This window comes from Notolepis coatsorum (genome assembly GCF_963971535.1).
Source record: "Notolepis coatsorum genome assembly, chromosome: 16".
Classification (NCBI taxonomy): Eukaryota; Metazoa; Chordata; class Actinopteri; order Aulopiformes; family Paralepididae; genus Notolepis; species Notolepis coatsorum.
In genome coordinates, this window is record NC_140180.1 from 70,065,102 (window position 1) to 70,086,756 (window position 21,655).

The following is a 21,655-nucleotide window of genomic DNA, read 5'->3' on the forward strand; positions in this document are numbered from 1 at the left end:
AAGGCCTCACTGACATTAACATTAAGATATTGACCGTTTTGGACACTGTGGCTCAGAGCATAAATTATTAGGAAATGTGCACTGTCTGGCTCCATAGGCCATGGTGGTGCACTGCAAATCCTTGTGTGTGTGTGGGGGGGGGGGGGGGGCATCTGGAATATGGCATCTGTAGCCCCTACCGTACCACCTTACGCAGCTCTGACGGTGCACGTCCTAGCGTGTGCACGCACATTCCCCGCGCAATGTCATTCTTGAACACGCAGTCAGGTGTCGCGCTTCTATCACGCTACCGGCGACGCCCGGCATTTCCCACTCCACGTTGCACTTGCATCGATAGCTTTTTTTCTCCATCGGTAAAATCTGTGGATGAAATGCAAAGGATAGGGTGACGGTGTGTGTGTGCGGGCGTGGAGGAACATGTCAGCGAGCGTGCACGAAAAGCCCGGAGCCGATTGCACCGTAGTTTGAGCTCCATAATTAGTCGATTGATTTGTGTTGTAAATGCAACTTTGGACCCGGCAGTTAGAAAGAGCTAAACCGCGGTGGACTATTTGAGAGGGAAAGTTTGTAAACCCACCCCCCCTAAAGAAGAACCCTGTCCTTGGAAACAGCTCAGCATCCCGGAGGTGAGGTGTGCAGGGTGTGCAGCAGCAGGACGGGCAGGCAGCAGCTCTCCACACCGCAGCGCAACATCCGTGGATCATGTGGACGAAGCGACAACATTGAGCCTCTGTCGAAGCGCCACTAACTACCTGCTGTCGGTCGCTATTTAACCAGTGGACCTCTATTCGAAGTAAGTGCATGATGTGGTCAGTGAGCTCATTTAACCAGCGAATGTGTCTAGAATATAGATCCGACAGCCAGGCGAATGTTCGGGCGATTGTTCGATATCCGGGTGTATTTCTTCTGCTCGGATCTGCTAGTTTAACATTGTATCACAAGAGAGAGCGCTTCTGTTTGCTTCGTACCGCATAGTTTGGGTTCTATTCAAGTTCAACATCATATGAATCAACTCAAAGAACACATCTGAATGCAGTGTTTCGGGTGCCAGGCTGCGCGACATCTCTAGCATAGAGAGCTGCAGCTTTCACACAGATGTCGAAATAGGTTGATGTTAGTTGGCGGTCTGACCAGTGCGGCGTGATAAATAATGTGTATTAGTATTACCATGTAATACACCAAGTTCTCCTGATTATTATATCCGTGCGCCGTGCCATGTTAGCGGGGCTGTTACTCCGCTACTCTCCCCCGGTCCAGGGGAGGCCAATGTCGGCATGCACACTCCCCCCACTTGGTCCAGAGGTTCGCTGACAGCATAATGATGCATGCATGCATGAGAACAGCAGCTCACACACAGATATATCGAACACATTGGTTGTCAACCGAGGCTAAACAATACATGCTGACTGAGACACTAGTGATGGACACCCGGCCTGCAGCAGCACTGAGTGAGCCCCCCCACGGGGTGTGGTTGGTTGGTTGAATAGCAGCACAGCCAGCTAGAGACTGAAGACCTCTTATCTACTGAAGGCAGTTGGGGGCGATTTGACAGCTCGTTAAAATTAGTGTCTGTTCCGCATTTCGACTATCTCTCTCTCTGGCATACATGATGCCATGCCTACTAGCCAGTCCGCCATGCACGCTGCTTGTCGACTGTGTTGAGCGTTGAGGGAGTTAACTGCTCTAGCAGGCTCTGATCAGCCCTGAGCCTGGGTCGTAAATCGCACCCGGTGGACACCCGACATGTGTTGCACAGTCCTTACTGCATGGTTAGGCTGCTGAAGGAGTCGGGCAGTGGAATGATGTGTTTATTATACAGCCTAACTCTATTCTCAATTTAAATGTTCCATCCTAATTTCACAGGGGTGTGTAGGACCCTGGCCCTGCTGTCAAAGCAATAAGGCCATACCTGAATCATGCCCCAGCTGAATGATAAAAGATAGAATCTCTGTAATGCTGTAAAACAGTTACCTCTAGGCAAAAGAACCCCAGAACAATATTATTATCTTTTTATTAATATGGTTTTATTATTATCCTAAAGTAAGTTCATGTTGTAGATGACTCAAAAGTATAATTGCCTGTATTATAAAAAAAATTGGTAAAAACCATATTATGCGTTTTCATCAATAAATAAATGCCCCACATTTTTTAAGCTTGCGTGTTAACGAGCGCTCGCATGGATTGGGGGCCCACAAATAGATTATTTCATGGGGCCCAGAATCTCCAGCTACACCCCTGACTCCAACCCACACATCACACCAAAACAGAAAATGTAAACAAAGTGCAATACCAAGCTGGGGCTCTTTTGCCTATAGAAGTCGCTGTTTGGAGACATTACAGATACTACATTTAACCTCTAGTCAGTTGAGACTAGTGTATGATGATAACATGCATCATGGATGCTGAAATTCAACAGCCTTCCCTCTTCTCCAACCCTCTCTCGCTCTCTCTCTCTAATGCTGTCTCTCTCTCTCTCTCTCTCTCTCTCTCTCTCTCTAATGCTGTCTCTCTTCTCCAACCCTCCTCACTCTCTCCTCTTCTCCAACCCCTCTCCCTCTCTCTCCCCTCTTCTCTTCTCCAAGTCCAACCCCTCTCCTCTTTCTCTCTCTTCTTTAACTTAATCCATCATTTACAATCCTTCATCCATAATCCCTCACTGTCTCTGTCCATATACGCTTGCCTTCCTCAGCGAAAAGCTTTGTGAGTAGGTGCTATAGGCTAATAATCCTAGTAGTAGTAGTCCATTCTCTCTCTTTCTCTCACACACACCTCACATATCCTCTTAGTCTGCTCATCAAGACCCACACAGGAGTAGTTATTTCTATTTGCTGTATGTTTGTGTGTTTAACTCAATGTAGCCAGGGGCCCTACCAAGGAGCTAGCAGTGTGGACAGCCAGGCAGCCAGTCAGCATTGACTGATATCCTGTGGTCTTGTCAGTGAGAGAGAGGGTTAATCACATTACACAGTACCCTATAATGTCTTCTAGGGTGAGGCCACTACTGCTGCTAACACATGCAGTAAGCTAGCACTGATTATTTCTCTCTCTCACTCTCACTCTCACTCTCACTCTCACTCTCACAAGCACAACAGAACAGTCACATGATGCTCTTAGCACTGAATGCCAAAATGCTGCACATTAATTCAGGCCAGAGGAATCAGCCTGGCATTCATTCAGTATTGACGCTAGGGCTGACCTTCAAATTTATTTTGGCATTTGAAGCTTCGGGGGGCAGAGATTCGATTTTAATTCGAAGCTACGAGATAAAAAAAAAAAAAATCTTTTTTAATTAATTTTTTTTTTTAATGTTGTGGGACTTGTACAGCACTTTGTTCAACTTTGTCAGTGCTGTAAAGTTTAAACCTTTTTAAATCTTAGACAAACTAAACACTTTGCTTTCATGAAATATTGTAAGCCGTCATTTGAGGCTTTATAAAAGCAGCACAATGAACACAAATCTGTCAGTGTCGAGTCCGACCTCATCTTAAATAACAAACAGCATTGCTTGTTGTATAACAAAGAGAGGCAGTTGATTTAGCAAAAAAATAAATAGAATATATTTTTTATATATATCTTTTTAATATATTCGAATTTTATTTTCCCATTCGAATCCCATGCCCATCGAACGAAGCTTCGAAGTATTTAAGACAGCCCTAATTGACGCACACAGTCAGTTTTCTCAATGATCAGGTTGAATTGAACATGTAGTACACAGAGCACTAGGGCTGTTACTGACAACCATTTTCATAATCGGGGGGAAAGCAAATCTTGTGTATTAAAATAAATCCTAATCTTGTATATACAATGCTCTTTCAAACAACTTGCAAACTGATGGCGATAAAACAAAAAGCAAACATAAATATGTACACTTAGGGCTTGTGTCCATAGCGGACGTTTTTTTCTAGGCGGACCGTTTTGAAAAGCAAAAAAAAGTCTCGCAGCTCCGCCACTTCCTCGATGTTGATTGGTCGGTTGAAAAAAGTTACCTTGATGAGCTCGCTCCTTTCCAAAAGTTGAACTAGTTTCAACTTTAGGCGCTGGGAGCGATCCGCCCAAAAACGCTGCCGCCGAGAGCGCATAAACGCGAGGCGCGGCGCTGGGAAAAGGAGCGCGCCTGTAGCATAGAAATTAATGACAGAAAGGAGCTGACAACTAAATAAAACGTCCGCTATGGACACAAGCCCTTATTTAAAAGTGCACATAGCAGGTCAGGTAGTTGGCATCTATTTTTCTAATCGATTAGTAGGGGTGTAACGATGCAATGCATCAATTTTAATGTGACGATTCAACTGCATCGATTTGAAAATGTTAATCGAAATTAATCGAAATGAAATATTTAAAAAAAAAAAATTTAAATCTTTAAATCTTTTTGTGTATTGTTTTTATTGACTTATAGTCCATTCATGCTGAGTGAATCAGTTCCCCCAGCCACATTTGTGTATTCAAATTTTTTTGGGGAATTAACTGATAGAAAATGAATCGAATCGAATCGAATCATGGTCAAATGAAGAGATTTCATGATGCATTGAATCGTTGCCTGAATAATCCTAATAGAAATTAATCGTTGTGAGGTCGCATGGTTACACCCCTATCGATTAGTTGTAGATTAAGATGAGTTGTTGCAGCCCCTACCCAGTACCATGTGCCATATGGGGTGTGTGTTTGTGTGTGTGCTTGCCTGTTATGGGTGTAACGATGCACACATTTTCAGATTTTTGTGATTTGATTACATTTTCGATTCTTTATAGATTATATAGAACTGTAATTATAGATTATTACACACGCTTGTTGGGCTCAGAATAATAAAAAAAAAGTATTTAAAAGTTGTAAACGAGAAAAATTGCCTAACCAAACACGTAATATTATGTTTTTATATCCTTTGATCATTTTCCTCTGATCCCCGTTCTAAATCATCATCTGGGTCATTCTAGCCATCCCTGGGTCGTTTGTATAAATTGGAATTGCAATTCCGATCGAATATCACCGGTGGCAGTATCGTCTGTGTCTGAACTGGAATTGCATTGGCGTGGATATACACGTCTTCCTTTTAATGTATTTGGTAGGGGCTCCTCCTGCTTGAACAGAGATTCACATTGATCGCCTCGAAATTCCGTTGCCTAAGCGTATTTTACCATCGAAACGTGTATAGACATATACATACACTGGTAATCGCGATGGCGATGCGATCACTTGGAATTATTCTTTTTGGAATACCTTCTGGCTAAGGTAAGGTATATTCTGTCTATTTTACCGAACCTGAAACGTGTTTTTCTAACGATCACAGTTCTGTGTTTCACCGGACGTAAAACATGCTCGGCAAACACAGACACAGTTTTGAGTTAAAACGACCCCCCCCCCCCCCCCCCCCTTGATGATTTTGTGAAGGTACATATGTACATGTTATATACCTTTTTGATTTGGGAGTATTTTGGGGTTCAGGGAATCAACAAGAACGATCCGGGCTTATTGCACATACCGCGTTTTATCTCACAATCTATGAAAGACTTACACACGTCACACCACACAAATGCACTTATTCCACACACACACACACACTGCTGCTACTTACACTTTAGAATGATGTATGTATGTAACGCAGCCTATCAGCTGTTTCAAAATACTGGAGGACCTTGGTTTTGTGTTGGAAACGGGTAACTCTTTGCCTGCACATTGTGGTGTGGATTAAAACCTTTTTTGGTTTATGACTCCAAACTGGCTGTGCCTATTTGCCTACTGTTGCCTGGTTCCCTTGCAATCAGGCCAGAACTCTTTTGCATCAACTACACTACTGTTAGATTCTGATGATTCAGCCAGTATCACCTCCTCGTCTGTTTGCTCGTGTCACTTATCCCCTCTGTATCCGTTAGGGCTGACCTTCGAAGCTTTTTTTGGCAATCGAAGCTTCGGGCCGAGCTTCAATTTTAATTCGAAGCTTCGAAAAAAACAAATATATATATATATATTAATTATAATACTTTTTTTATTATTATTTTTTATCTTATGTTGTGGGACTTGTACAGCACTTTGGTAAACTTTGTTGTTTTTAAATGTGCTCTATAAATAAAGTGGATTGGATTAATTAATTAAGTAGCCCCTTTCGTGACTGTGACGCAGCCAACAAGGTTTCACTTGGCTGCGCTGCCTGGGTGCAGTGGGGCTGCTCTCACAGCCAACGACATGACATTACATAATTAAGTTGCAACCTTCGTCTATCAAGCAAACAATTATATTATATTATATTTAATTTATAATTTATAATTATATCAGACAATGCACCTACAAAAGCAGATGATTACAATTAAATTAGCCAACTTGGTAACACATTAGTCATAGCAGCATAGGCATAGCCTTATTAATGTTTTGTGTGGCGTCGCCGTCGTGTACAACGATACTTACATTTTTTAGGTGATTTGACAAAGTTGTTGTAGAGTTGTGATATGCCATTTTCTTCTGGCATATCTGGCACTCGGCTTTTTGGGCATTGTCTTTGCATATTTTAAAGTGTAACCACACGTCTGATGACTTCTTCGTCGACATGTCTGCTGCACATGTCCTTGTTGTTTTCAACACAGATAATCTCCACGTGCTTGTTGTAGAGAGGTGGAGTCGAGGCGCCGCTTACTTTCGTTTCATTGGAATGGAGGCGCAATATTTTGGAGGCAAAAAACTAAATTTTAATTAAATTTTTTTTTATGTTCGAAGCTTGTGCCATCGAACGAAGCTTCAAAGTATTTAAGACAGCCCTAGTATCCGTTGACCCTGCGTTGTGTTTTTATCTCTCCAACGTCTCAAACTGGCTGTACAATCTTTGTCAACCCCCTTTAATGCAATCCGCAAGCATAAGAATTTGACACTAGGCCGCGTAGTCCCTTTCTTGAAAAACGTGGTTTATTACTACATAAACAAAAGCCTCAGATCAGATGTTATCAGATTGTGTTGTCCCTGCGAAAGTCTCTGATGGAACACTAAAGTTCATTATTCTAATGATCTCCTGTTACCCCGCTCTGTGATCGTTGCGGCCTGGCTGTTATCCCAAAGGCCTGTCGTCGTGGTCGTGCCACGTCAGTCCTCCCCTCCTTTTCCCCGCGAGGGGAGGGGGAGGGGGAGGGGGAATCGCTTCCAAGTCTCTGATGGTTCTCCTCTTTTGTGGGATTGTTTCTCAGTCTGACTTACACCCGGAAGAAACTCACTTTTCTATATTATCGCCATAGCAACGACAGGCCCGGCCTCTCTTCTGGTTGTCATGTGACTGTCATGGCAACGGTTTTTAACCTTTAATTAACACGCATTAAACTGCCGTTTCATTAATGTCAAACCTCTCCCCATCGCTCTGACCCAAACCTCCTGCCACCGTTTCTTATCAGTTGTGTGTGTGTGTGTGTGTGTGTGTGTGCTGAGGAATGCAGCATGCCCTGAGCTCTATCTCAGTCTGCTGCTAAATACAGTGATTCTCTCTCACCGCCCCCACCACCCGGCACATCCACCTCTCTGACCTGGCACCGTTAGATGCTGTCATCTCCCCCAATATATACCTTACATACATTGAAAAACACCGACATCTAGGGGTGGACGGTATGGTCTAAAATTTATATCACGGTATAATTTGAAGCATAGACGGTAACGGTATATATCACGGTATCAGTGTTTCCGTTAGAATAATTTTTTTTGCCTGATAGGCAGGCTATATAAAGAATGACATCCTCAAGGCATGTAGATTTATAATATTTTAACTTAAAACTAGGCTACTTTTGCGTATAAAGTCATTATATTCCAAATAAAATAAGCCCAGAGTCGAGACTCCGTGCTCATTGCAAACAGCAGGGCTGGATGCTGGATTTTGCTAGAAGCATATGTAGCTGCAGAGCCGCAGAGCCAGGGGCTCTTTCAGGTCTATTCAGGGCAATTCAGCTGTTGGGTGGGGGGGGGCGCTGTTGAGCGGCCTGTGACCAGACCTGAAAGAGCCCCTGGCTCTGTGGCTCTGCAGCTGCATGCTATTTCGCAAATCCACTGCTGCAGCCTTCCTCCCGCTGCAGCCGTCGTTATCATAACACTACACACATATCATAATGTTTACAGCAAACTGTAGTTGATCACCAGGTATGTTTTATTAACGTAGAATAATTCATATAAGAAAAACGATAGGTAAGATCTCTTACCTTTCTCCACTGGTTAAAAATGCCAGGAACTGAAATTGAAACTTGCTGTGCGCCGCGGTGATATGTGTTTATTATGAAATGACAATTGCGTGTTGACACGCCCAGTGCGCCCACTGCGCGAAGCCTCCTAAATAACTTTTTCCAGTTTGCACATATCTATTATCTATGACTAATTCTATCTATTTTTAGGGGCAAATGCGATTGAAATAGTCGCGCTGTGGTTACATGACGACGACGTCATTGCTATTTTAGAGCTGCTCTACCGGTTACACGGTATAGTCAAAATCCATACCGTAGAGCAAATTCATACCGTTTATACCGTATACCGTTTATACGGTCCACCCATACCGACATCCTTCACTACTGTCATACAACTTAATATCCAAAAGTCCAAACTATCCATTTAAAAATGTTATGCAAATACCAGGAGCAGAAACTTTAATAAATTGATAAAAAAAAAAAAAAATGATGGGATCAATTGACACTTGCGGATTTACACAAGGGGAGCTCTATTTAATTCAGCATATTGACGCAGAGTCACTTTTCTCAATTGTGTGTGTGTGTGTGTGTGTGTGTGTGTGTGTGTGTGTGTGTGTGTGTGTGTGTGTGTGTGTGTGTGTGTGTGTGTGTGTGTGTGTGTGTGTGTGTGTGTGTGTGTGTGTGTGTGTGTGTGTGTGTGTGTGTGTGTGTGTGTGTGTGTGTGTGTGTGTGTGTGTGTGTGTGTGTGTGTGTGTGTGTGTGTGTGTGTGTGTGTGTGTGTGTGTGTGTGTGTGTGTGTGTGTGTGTGTGTGTGTGTGTGTGTGTGTGTGTGTGTGTGTGTGTGTGTGAGAGACATGAGAACATGCTTGTTTATTTGTGGGGGTGGTTGGGTGGTCATGAAGGTTAGTAACATCTAGTTATTTTACTCTTATGTCAAGTCAGGTTTATTTGATCTACAGCCCATTATCACAGCCACATCTCAAGGAGCTTCACAGGTCCACATTACATCACAGCTCATGTGTCCTTTGTCGTTCCAGTGTCATTATGTCAACCATGTTAGTATTTAGGTTACATGCTCCTGCTTTGCTTGGAAGGTAGAGGACGGAGAAGACAATGGAGGACATTGAGAAACGCAATTCTATCTTCTAAATGAAATATAGATTGAACCATATAAGTCTGTTTTCAGATTAAAGTCTGATTATCTCAAGTTTGTGTAGGTCGGACTGTTGACACTACAGACAGTAGAGGTTGAGTACTGTATTGTGATATATCACATTTACACTGATTAGAATTAACATTACAGCTGCAAATTATACATGGGCTGTCCAAAACAAATTCAAAGTGGACTTAGGATATGGATGTTTGTTGCAAGGTTTGGGTACACAAATGCCAAAAATCATCTAAACCTTCTCATGATCTCATGATTAGCCAAATAGACTAGTTATAGACAAGCTTTGTAACAAGAAGGTTAATAACAATTTAGAATCCAATCTATTGCGTAGATGGTTGTGTTGAATCGAGAATTGATTTCAATCAAATTGTAACCCCTATTGTTAGGGCTACCCACAATACCATGCCTCTCAATGGATCTTGAGAGTGTCTTCGAAGTGTCTGCTTTTGTTTGCACTACTCTGTGTGTGTGTGTGTGTGTGTGTGTGTGTGTGTGTGTGTGTGTGTGTGTGTGTGTGTGTGTGTGTGTGTGTGTGTGTGTGTGTGTGTGTGTGTGTGTGTGTGTGTGTGTGTGTGTGTGTGTGTGTGTGTGTGTGTGTGTGTGTGTGTGTGTGTGTGTGTGTGTGTGTGTGTGTGTGTGTGTGTGTGTGTGTGTGTGTGTGTGTGTGTGTGTGCGCGCGTGCGCGCGCGTGCCCGCCCGCCCGTCCGTGCTGGAGTGTTACCAGACCTGTTCTGTGACAGAGCATTCTCTTGCTGCTTCTTCATGGCTAATGCTGTGGTAATTTGTTGTGACTGTACTGTGTGTGTTGAGAATGTCAGTCTGGCTTATGTCGATCAGTCTCTGAATCTTTACTCCCCAGTTGATGTTTAACCCGGACAGAGAGCTTTTGTGTAAGTACACATTGGCATCTCTTTTATGTATTTATTGGGTGTGTGTGTGTCTCTCAAGTCATTTCTAGTTAACGTTCAACCCACTGTGTGTGTGTGAGAGAGTGTGAGAGAGTGTGGGAGTGTGAGAGTGTGATGTGAGTGTGTGGTCTTTCCAGCCTAGCGGAGGTCCATCTGTGTTTGGGTAATGAGCTCCTGACTATTGTGAAGGCATCTGTCTACCTTAACATCTGTTTTATTGTAGTTCAAGTTCTTTAATAGTTGTCATACAGAAGTACAGAATACTTTCATACAAAATGCTTCTTACTGTTACGCTCCAGAGACTGTGCTAGACAAGATAGTATCAAATAACATAATATAGCATGTAATTTAGAAGAAGAAAAATGAGGTCACAGTGTTCGGTATAGACATATGTACAATGTTCTGAGTTACCATATAATATACAATACTATGCAGTGTACTAATGTACAGTACTATCTAGTGCAAAGCAGAAATGGGATGAGGTACAATTTTAGGTACAATTTACAGTAAGGTGTACGAGTTGTAGTGCAATCCTTCATCAATAAATATAAAGTGTGGGGAGTGGGTGCTACAGTGTGTTTGTTTAAAGTGGGTGTGTGCTATAAAGTGTGTGGAGTGGGTGCTACAGTGTGTTTGTTTAAAGTGAGTGTGTGCGTGTGGATGTGTGTGCTATGTGCGTTTGGTGGTTGTTGTTGTGTAGTGTTCATTCATTGTTCGTTTAGCAGCCTGATGGCCTGGGGATAGAAGCTTCTTCTGAGTCTTTCTGTGCTCGCCTTGAGACTCCGGTATCGCTTGCCTGACCGCAGCAGTTCAAAGAGGCAGTTGTTCGGGTGACTGGAGTCTTTAATGATTCTCTTAGCCTTGCCCTTGCAACGCTTGTTGTAAATGTTCTGGAGGGTGGGGAGCCCCCCTCCAATTGTGCGTTCGGCTGAACGTGTCACTCTTTGTAGTCTGCTTCGGTCTTGTGCAGTGCTATTCCCAAACCAGGAGGTGATGTTGCCGGTCAAGATGCTCTCTATTGTACATGAGTAGAAGTTCTTAAGGATCTTCTGACTGACTTGGAACTTCCTTAGGCGCCTGAGGAAGTAGAGGCGTTGTCGTGCCTTCTTCACAACACTGTCAATGTGTGTGGTCCATGTCAAGTCCTCGGATATGTAGGCTCCGAGGTACTTAAAGCTGTTGACTCTCTCAACCGGTGCCCCGTCGATGCTGAGGGGGCTGTAGTCCTTGACCCCCGACCTCCTGAAGTCCACAATCATCTCCTTTGTTTTGCTGACGTTCAGGGAGAGGCTGTTTTCCTGGCACCATCCCGCCAGGACCTTGACCTCTTCCAGGTAGGCCCTCTCGTCGTTGGCAGAGATCAGGCCCACCACCACTGTGTCGTCAGCACCGGTACTTTTAATTAAACAAAAATATAATAGTTAGGCTATATGTTATTGCCCGATACTAATGAGTCTATTAAAAAAAAACTCTCATAAACCCCTTCAGGTGTACATTCCTACATGAATGTTGAAGGATTTGATGATATTAAACTATGAGGTCATCCAACATGGCCAATGGAGTCTCTTATTAGGGGTGGGGGGAAAGAATATATTTTAAGATTAACGAGCATGAATCCGCTATACTTGCAGCCGCATAAAAGATAAGATAAGATATTCCTTTATTGATCCCCTTGGGGAAATTCCAGATGCATGCATTATAGGGCTGCAACAACTAATCCACTAATCGACAACTAAGGTCTATGTTATGCTACACCGCCATGGCCTGAAGCCATTTGATGTATGTAATAATAATAATAATAATGGATTGGATTTATATAGCGCTCTTCATGACACTGTATGTGTTCTCTGTTTTTCTTATTATTTTAATTGTATTGTTATTATTTATTATTATTCAAAGTTCAAACTGTATATATATATATACAGTATAAAAACTGCTACATTATTTAAAATTTAGCTTTTTTCTTTTGATTGATTAATCGTTTCAATATTTGATAGATTAATAAAAATAGTTGTTAGTTACAACTAGTGGTGCACCAATCCATTATTTTTCCGTTATCGATTGATCAACAGACTTGATTTGATTAATCGAATAAAAAAGTAGAAAATAGTACTTTTAAGAGTATTTATTTTTAGATTTTGGCCTTGTGACCAAAAGCTGTAGGCATTAAAGAAATGTGCATCGACCAGGGACTTGATTTACTACGTAGAACATGCTGAACATTCTTAAAGAACAGTATTAACACTTTGGTTGCCTAAGGTTAAATTAATGATATACCATAGATTGCCAGCGCTATTTGTCTATGGAGAAAGTCCCCTTCTTTGCAGGGCTATAACCTTTTAAATTCTATTGCTACATTGCCATTATTAGGGCCCATTCAAAGTCCTATATGTATTGTTCATTGTGTAGCAACGTTAAACTTTTTCATTCACATATTCATAGTAAAGTATGGTCTAATGTATAAGTATGTTTTCATCTCTTTCTGCAGCTTTCTCCAGAATGTGATATATAGCCCCAAATGCATTATATTGATGATGAAATACAGTTTGATGGCAATCAGCGCGATATAAAAAATTCCAACTAGACGTACTTCTAGAAGTTACTACACGTCATCTGATGTTGACCGGATGGGCGAGGGGGCGTTTATAATTCCGTGGGCAGCGTTATACCAATCATCTAATGTGGGTCAAATGTTGATAATATCAGTTATTATCGAAGACGGTAACGTTACACGCTGAAACTCACCCCAGTCTCCGCGCGCCGTTGGGCGATCATCGTCGAGTAGAAATTGTATCATTATGGGATATATTATTACCCGGTCCATCTCCAGCTTGTATAATGGTATATACGTCCAAATCATGTTGTTTATCGAGTTATTGGCAATCGATCGCTATGTAGAGTGACGAGCTAGAGTCACGGGACATGTACCGAGTGGCCGGAAGCAATACGGACGTCTAGCAAAACCTCTAATGCGCTTCCTGTTAAGCGCTTGCGCCGATCGGCCACCAGATGGCGCTCCTGAACCGCCAGAGAGCTCAGTGGGTCCTGCTGGTGGATCTCAGGCCAGCGGAGGGACATTATGAATCCGATCGCAGATTTTTGAAATATTGATATAAAGACGACGTACAGCGTCCCCCGGCAACTTTAGCATGGCCAGCAAAGACGTCTAGTTCAAGTTCAAGTTCAAGTTCTTTAATAGTTGTCATACAGAAGTACAGAATACTTTCATACAAAATGCTTCTTACTGTTACGCTCCAGAGACTGTGCTAGACAAGATAGTATCAAATAACATAATAACATAATATAGCATGAATTTAGAAGAAGAAAATGAGGTCACAGTGTTCGGTATAGACATATGTACAATGTTCTGAGTTACCATATAATATACAATACACAATACTATGCAGTGTACTAATGTACAGTACTATCTAGTGCAAAGCAGAAATGGGATGAGGTACAATTTTAGTTACAATTTACAGTAAGGTGTACGAGTTGTAGTGCAATCCTTCATCCATAAATATAAAGTGTGGGGAGTGGGTGCTACAGTGTGTTTGTTTAAAGTGGGTGTGTGCTATAAAGTGTGTGGAGTGGGTGCTACAGTGTTTGTTTAAAGTGAGTGTGTGCGTGTGGATGTGTGTGCTATGTGCGTTTGGTGGTTGTTGTTGTGTAGTGTTCATTCATTGTTCGTTTAGCAGCCTGATGGCCTGGGGATAGAAGCTTCTTCTGAGTCTTTCTGTGCTCGCCTTGAGACTCCGGTATCGCTTGCCTGACCGCAGCAGTTCAAAGAGGCAGTTGTTCGGGTGACTGGAGTCTTTAATGATTCTCTTAGCCTTGCCCTTGCAACGCTTGTAGTAAATGTTCTGGAGGGTGGGGAGCCCCCCTCCAATTGTGCGTTCGGCTGAACGTGTCACTCTTTGTAGTCTGCTTCGGTCTTGTGCAGTGCTATTCCCAAACCAGGAGGTGATGTTGCCGGCTCCCGGCAGTCAAAGTGTTAATGGTTGAAAAGAGTAAATAATAAGGCAGACACATTTCAATGCATTGTATGCAGTATTTATTGCAAATTAAATAAACAAAAGAAGTGTCACAGAAAAGAAATAGGTCACACTTTCAGAATGTTTTAGGCATAACAAGCCAGCTTTGACTGTTTTTGGAACATACACATCAAGTAACTTAACCTCACCTATATTTGGTAACTTATTTTTGGAAATCAGATGTAGGTTGTAGCCTACACAGGACAGATCATCCAGTGAGCTCTGAGCTGAAGGAACGTGCAAGGCTCCACCAGACAAACGTCATTGCATCAAAACAAGTTTATATGAAACTGAAATAAACTGTAGCAACAGCCCAACATTCTACGCATGAGGTGGGGGAGATGTAGAATAGCACTAGAGAGGGGTATGGGGAGAGGGGTGGAGAAAGATATGGATGGTGTGTCAGATAGGGGCAGAAAGAGATGGGGAGAGAGATGCAGAGAGAAATGGAGAGAGGCTTGAAGAGAGACTGGCAGAGAGATGCAGACTTCAACTTCAAACTTCATATTACTTTATTTTCCTTTTGGAACTTCATTTGTGCAGTGGTTAAAAGACAAACATATAGTCACAATACATAGACACTCACCAGTCACCACTATAAAAAAACACCAGCTTCGTTAAAACTACAGTAAAAAAGACCACTATAAAAAAACACCAACTACATTAAAACTACAGTACTTAAAGGAAAACTCCAACATTTTGGGAAATTAGTTTATTTGCCATCTACCCTGGAGTTAGACAAGAAGATACATAAATTTTTCTTCTCTGTGCATGCAGTAGGAGTAGGAAGATGTTGGGAACTAGGCTAATGGAGGAACCTACTTCCAGTGACTGACGCTAAGCTAGGCTAACGGTGCGTGTCTTCCTACTCCTACTGCATGCACAGAGAAGAAAAAGGTATGTATCTTAACACGCCAACATTTTGGGAACCCTGGAGTTAGACAAGAAGATGCATACCTTTTTCTTCTCTGCATGCAGTAGGAGTAGGAAGACGTTGGGAACTAGGCTAATGGAGGAACCTACTTCCAGTGACTGACGCTAAGCTAGGCTAACGGTGTGTGTCTTCCTACTCCTACTGCATGCACAGAGAAGAAAAAAACGTAAGGTTTTATTGTGTTTTAATCCTCGACGATTTTAGATTATATGTGATGGCTGTACATGTGTGTACCGGTATTGTATGTAATTTTGATTGTCAAATAAATTCAATCAATCAATCAATCAATCATATATCTTCTTGTCTAACTCCAGGGTACATGGCAAATAAGCAAATTTCCCAAAATGTTGGAGTTTTCCTTTAAAGCATGATATATTAAAATCTATGTGGAGCAGTTCTATATGTATATAAATAATAAATAATAGTAATACAGGTGATATGTGTCCATCAGGTGGAAGGGGGAGAGGCAGGGAAAAGAAAGGGGCAGAGAGAGATGGAGAGAGAGGCAGGGAAAGAAAGGGGCAGAGAGATGGAGAGAGAGAGGCAGGGAGAGATGGAGAGGCAGGGAAAGAAAGATGGGTGAGAGAGGCAGGGAGAGAGATGGAGAGGCAGGGAGAGAGAGGCAGGGAAAGGGATAACGAGAAGGAGAGAGATTAATAATTAATTATTAGTGTAGCTAAGGGGCTACACAACCCGGACTGTATTAAAGATTGTTTAGATTAAACCACTACTAAAGAATATTAATAGCCAGACAGTATAGTTAGACAAAATGGCGGACACTCAAATTATTAAATAGAACGGACATAATAAATACAGGCATGAGCGAGCATAGCAAGATATGGCAAATCACAGTGTTTCACATTAGGATCTAGCATCCTAATAGGCTCTCTATTCAGTAATACTCCTGTAATTCCCAACATACTTCCCAGTACATATTGCTGTAACTTTAGTGATATTAGATCACAGGGACACGAACCCACACTGTAACTTTAGTGATACTAGATCACAGGGACTCGAACCCACACTGTAACTTTAGTGATACTAGATCACAGGGACTCGAACCCACACTGTAACTTTAGTGATACTAGATCACAGGGACTCGAACCCACACTGTAACTTTAGTGATACTAGATCACAGGGACACGAACCCACACTGTAACTTTAGTGATACTAGATCACAGGGACTCGAACCCACACTGTAACTTTAGTGATACTAGATCACAGGGACTCGAACCCACACTGTAACTTTAGTGATATTAGATCACAGGGACTCGAACCCATACTAAATAGTGGGACCTATTGCATGAACAAATAATCAGTGTTTCACATTTGGATCTAGCAAAATAAAAATAGTTTAAAATGATTCAGTTTAAAAATAGTCATCAGTAAGAAGTAAAAAGTGCAATAACCGACACATGAATTTGATAGGCAGTGTATAAGAGTAGGCAGGGTAAGAATAGTGCAGGTAAATACAAGTTGTGTCAGGATATCCCTGATGTTTCCTCTTGCCACTAGGTGGTAGCAGATATCTATCAGTGAAATGCCTGAGCAAAGAGTTTTAAGCTGTCTTTTAAAGATGTCTAGCGAGTTGGCTTCCCTGATGTTTTGGGGTAGTTTGTTCCATAGTTTTGGGGCATAGTTGATAAAGGCTGCATTACCGATCCTCTTTTGACTGCTTCTGGGAGCCTCTAGTAGTCCAGCAGCTGATGATCGCAGTGTTCTTGCTGGTGTGTAATTTATTAGAGTGTTGGCGATGTAGCTAGGTCCCTGTCCATTTAGAGCTTTGTATGTAAGGAGAAGGACCTTAAAGTCAATTCTAAATGTTACAGGAAGCCAGTGTAAAGCAGCTAAGACTGGACTAATGTGCTCTCTCCTTTTGGTTCTAGTTAGCAGTCGGGCTGCAGAGTTTTGGATTAGCTGAAGCCTCTCTGTGGTTTTCTTAGGGAGACCTGTGAAAAGTGCATTACAGTAGTCTAACCGGCTAGATATGAATGCATGAATTAGCTTCTCAGCATCGTTCTGATTAATAAATGGTCGTACTTTTGCTATATTTCTGAGATGGAAGAATGATGTTTTCGTCACCTTGCTAATATGAGAATTGAAGTTCAGTTCTGAATCTATGATAACCCCAAGACTAGTGACCTCAGATTTGATCCAAGGGGTTAGTCCCCCCAGGTTCTTTATTAATGTTTCTTTTCTAGTTTTGGAGCCGATAATTAGAATTTCAGTTTTGTTCTCGTTTAGTTTCAGGAACTTCTTACTCATCCATTTATTTATTGCCAGTAAGCAGTCTGTAATGGAGCTAATCGCTGTATCATTTGGTTCAGCAGATATGTACAGTTGTGTATCATCCGCATAGCTATGGAAATCTACATTATGTTCTCTGATGATATCACCCAGCGGTAACAGGGAGAAGAGTAAAGGACCTAAGCAACTCCCTTGTGCAACTCCATAGTTGTTGTCGTATATATCAGACATGTGATCTCCTAGTTTAACATAGAATTTCCTCCCTCTGATGTATGTTTTAAACCAGCCCAGCACATGTTCTGAGAAACCGACATGGTTTTCAAGACGATCGATTAGAATATCGTGATCGATTGTATCAAATGCTGCACTGAGATCTAACAGGATAAGGATGGAGATCTTATTCTCGTCAGAGTTTAGTCTGAGGTCACTGATTATTTTGGTGAGGGCAGTTTCAGTGCTATGATATTTTCTGAATCCTGACTGAAATTCTTCTAAGATGTTGTTTTCTTCAAGAAAGGAATTTATTTGAACTGAAACTATCTTTTCAAGTACTTTACTAATGAATGGTAGGTTGGATATTGGACGATAATTTGCCATTTCATTACTATCCAAGTTAGGTTTTTTTAGTAATGGCTTTACAACTGCTGTTTTAAAGGCATCCGGGAAAATACCAGTCCTAAGGGAAGTGTTTATGATATCTAGCACAGGACTTGAAACACTATTAAATACCCGTTTGAAGAAAGCTGTAGGTATAGGGTCAATGTCTGAGGTGGAGGAGTTACATTCTGAGACAGTTTTGCAGAGTACATCTAATGTGATGCATGTGAAACTTCTCATGGTTACATTGCACGGTTTGCCGCAATCAGCTTTATTTCCATCATGAGTAATGCTGGCCCTGATCAAGGTTATTTTGTTGTTAAAGAATAGTGCAAGTTCTTCACACTTAACCGTTGATGACTGAGGACTGGAGGTGTAGGGGCAAACTGTAGATCTGTGTACAACTGTACCGGACGTATCACGCTCTCGCTCTGCTGCTTCTCCTGTTCTGATACTGCCGACTCGCGGCTGCTTGCACCATCCACCATATATATACTTGATTTCTATAGGGCTCAGCCGATTTACCTGTCCGGAATCAATGTGCCTGCTATGGGCAAGTCTGAACTTGTCTGAACATGTCTAGAACCATGTCTGGGGGGCTCGTCACTGGCGCCTCCAATGTCAAGGGCGGGACCCAATGAGGCGAGCGAAGAATACTATTATGCAAACGGATGGCGTAAAGATATATATCTTATATATATAAACAATATACAAGTTATACAAAATAATAAACACAGACTTTCAGTGTTAATCTGGACCTTCAGAACAATTAGCATTACTGTGAGGAGAGTAGTGACTGACATACACACTGCCAAAAGACACTCTTAATTGACTTAGTTCTCACTCACACACCATTCCATGGGCTAGCTAGCCAGTAGCTAGCTACTAGTAGCTGTGTCTTCGGTCTTGACTATGAACTAGCTAGCTAGCTAGCTGTGCCCTCACACACACACACACACACACACACACACACACACACACACACACACACCAGGGCAGTACAGTGCGATATATATGTCGCACGTGCGACACTGACGTCAGTCTGTGCGATGAAAGGATTGACTTCAATAGCACTGGTGCGATGGCCCGCTATCCACTTGGTACTTGTAGTCTTGTGCGATTAAATACAATGTCCCTTCTGCGTAAAACTCCATATATCAAACACCAAATCCCATAATCCCTAGCGAACAATATCCCTGCGAGTTGCGAGCAGTGACCCATATCCGCTCGGCTCAGCTCACAACACAGCAGGTGACTGCAGGACTCGTCTCAGCAGCGTTTGGAACGCGGACATTGAAACAGTGCTAGTGGATAGTGTTGTCGCGACCCAAAACAAATCCCTGCTGTTTTATTCGGCAACGGGTCAAATGCATATAACATGCTTTGCAATCCTCGCGTCATAAAGTCCGAAATGAACGTTATGTTAGCATGAGCTAACAACAAGCTGGCCCAGCAGACACAGTGTGGACTGGGGAAAGGGAAATGGGGGGGGGCACTCTCTCCCCTTCCCTGTGTGTGTGTGTGCGTGCATGCGTTTGGAAAGACGATGAAGTCACTAGTCAGGACTCAGGACAGGAGTATATTATAGTAAACTGAGGATGGACAGATAATGTTGATATTCAAATATAAACAAGTTTCGAGAGGAGTGGAAGTTTGAAGACAGACTAGACTACAATATGATGCGGGGGTGGTGAGTTGAAACAGTGTGTGTGAATGAATGAATGAAAACTTTATTTAACAGATTGCAGAATGTGTACAGTACAGTACGGCTCAATACACACAATTGTTAAGGGGATGCAGACCAGAGAAAGACTTTTGTCTTGTTTACATCAGGGTCCCCCATTGTGTGTGTGTGTGTGTGTGTCCCAACCGACCCCACTTCCATCTTAAAATAAATTATTTGCATTTAAAACTATTAACGCTGACTCATTCCTTCAGTCCACTCAAAATTATGCTAATATTCCTTATGTTGTTTATGATATTAATTGAAAATAGCATATGAGAGTATCATAGTAATAATAACACATGGCGATATACTAAATGACAGCCAAACATGGCACTGCACTGCACTGCTAAATAACACAAATACAATAGGCACATTTGTGACTGTTACAAATATAACACGTTTTATACTTGTGCTACAAGATTTTGGCCTGTGCTACAAAACTATCAACCTCTGTAGCACCAGTGCTATGTGCAAAAAAAGTTAACGTACAGCCCTGCACACACACACAGGTGCTAGTAGACACTGTCTTCTTGACTTTGAGGTAGCGCTAGCAAGTTAGCTAACAAACGAGCTAACGTTAGCTGCTAGATGAAGTGAAAAGACAGATTGTTACAACCCTAATGCATCACACACGCACACTTGACCTCCATGCCGAATATCAGCCTCCTAGGGCGAGAACTGTGACCGTTAGAGGGTGGGGACACTTTTGTGGACTGACCAAACCAACCAACTACAGTAACTAACCGAGAGGGCTAGAGCTGCTGGTCGCAAATGAAAACAAGCACGTAATTCATGTAGGTGCATTCAAAGTAGCATTGATAATTAATAAAGTTGTAGGAACTCTCTACTGAGTCCAATGATGCCCCCCACAAGTGTCTACGACAAATGGTTAACAAGTTATGAAAGGGTGTGGACGACACCATTGAAAAACGACTCTCTACTAGAGCTGGGCGGTTCCTGACTCATCCGGGTTAAAGATCTGAATCTTTGTACTGAATCAGGAATCACGAGTCCGAGGTCTCCATTAACCCGGATCCTATGAGTCCTCTGTCTGTCTGACTGGCTGGTTGCTGCAGTGCTGCCTGCTAAGTACACACAAAATGCCCAATTGCACAGCCCTGCGATATCTTATCCCACTGTATTGTTATTTGTATTCTAGTTAGTGTATACTTGACCATATCTTGCACAGTTGTACAGCCTATTTTTATTTAAATTTTACTTATAACTATATTATATTCTATTGTGCTTCTATTTAATTTAGTTTATATCTCATTTTATTTTATTCCACCTCTTTATTTTACAGTGTACAGCTCTGGCCTATTTCTATTTCATAATTATATTCTATTGTGCCTTTCAAAATAAAGGTTGAATGAATTCCGTTCATTAACTTCACCCCAGTCAGTGAATGAAAAGTAATAAGTTAACTATTGCAATAAACAAGTGGTTAAACACACCGGTGTTCATTATGTGGCTGATATATTTTATATACACATGCTATGATGATGATGATGATGATGATGATGATGATGATGATGATGATGGTTATGATTACTATTATTATTAGTAGTGGTATAGACTAGTAAATAATGCATATTTTAATGTAAGCAAAACAACAACAAATTATAGTTATATTATTATTCTAATTGTTAGACAACAGACAGAAATAGGCTTATAGGCTACTTTAACCTAATGTGTGGGGTGGGGGGACTCAGTGACTCAAGTGACTAGTGTTGTCACGATACTGGAATTTCGACTTCGATACGATACCTTGAAAAGTATCGATACTTCGATACCATTTCGATACCAAAAAAAAATATATATATATATATTCTTTTTTTAAACAAATTTAGCTTTTGTTGCTGGTTGATTCTCCTCAGCTTCTCTCTGGTACTATAAGAGAAGATAA

At 41.8% G+C, this 21,655-nt stretch overlaps 1 protein-coding gene across 1 annotated transcript in view; it reads left to right on the forward strand.

Moving 5' to 3' along the window:
• Positions 1 to 298: 298 nt before the first annotated feature.
• The window catches only part of jakmip1 (janus kinase and microtubule interacting protein 1), a gene marked incomplete at its 3' end in the record, with an annotated part of 116,121 nt that continues 94,764 nt past the window's right edge, over positions 299 to 21,655 (forward strand). Inside the window, exon 1 of the mRNA XM_084332340.1 lies at positions 299 to 793. The remainder of the gene's footprint in view (positions 794 to 21,655) is intronic.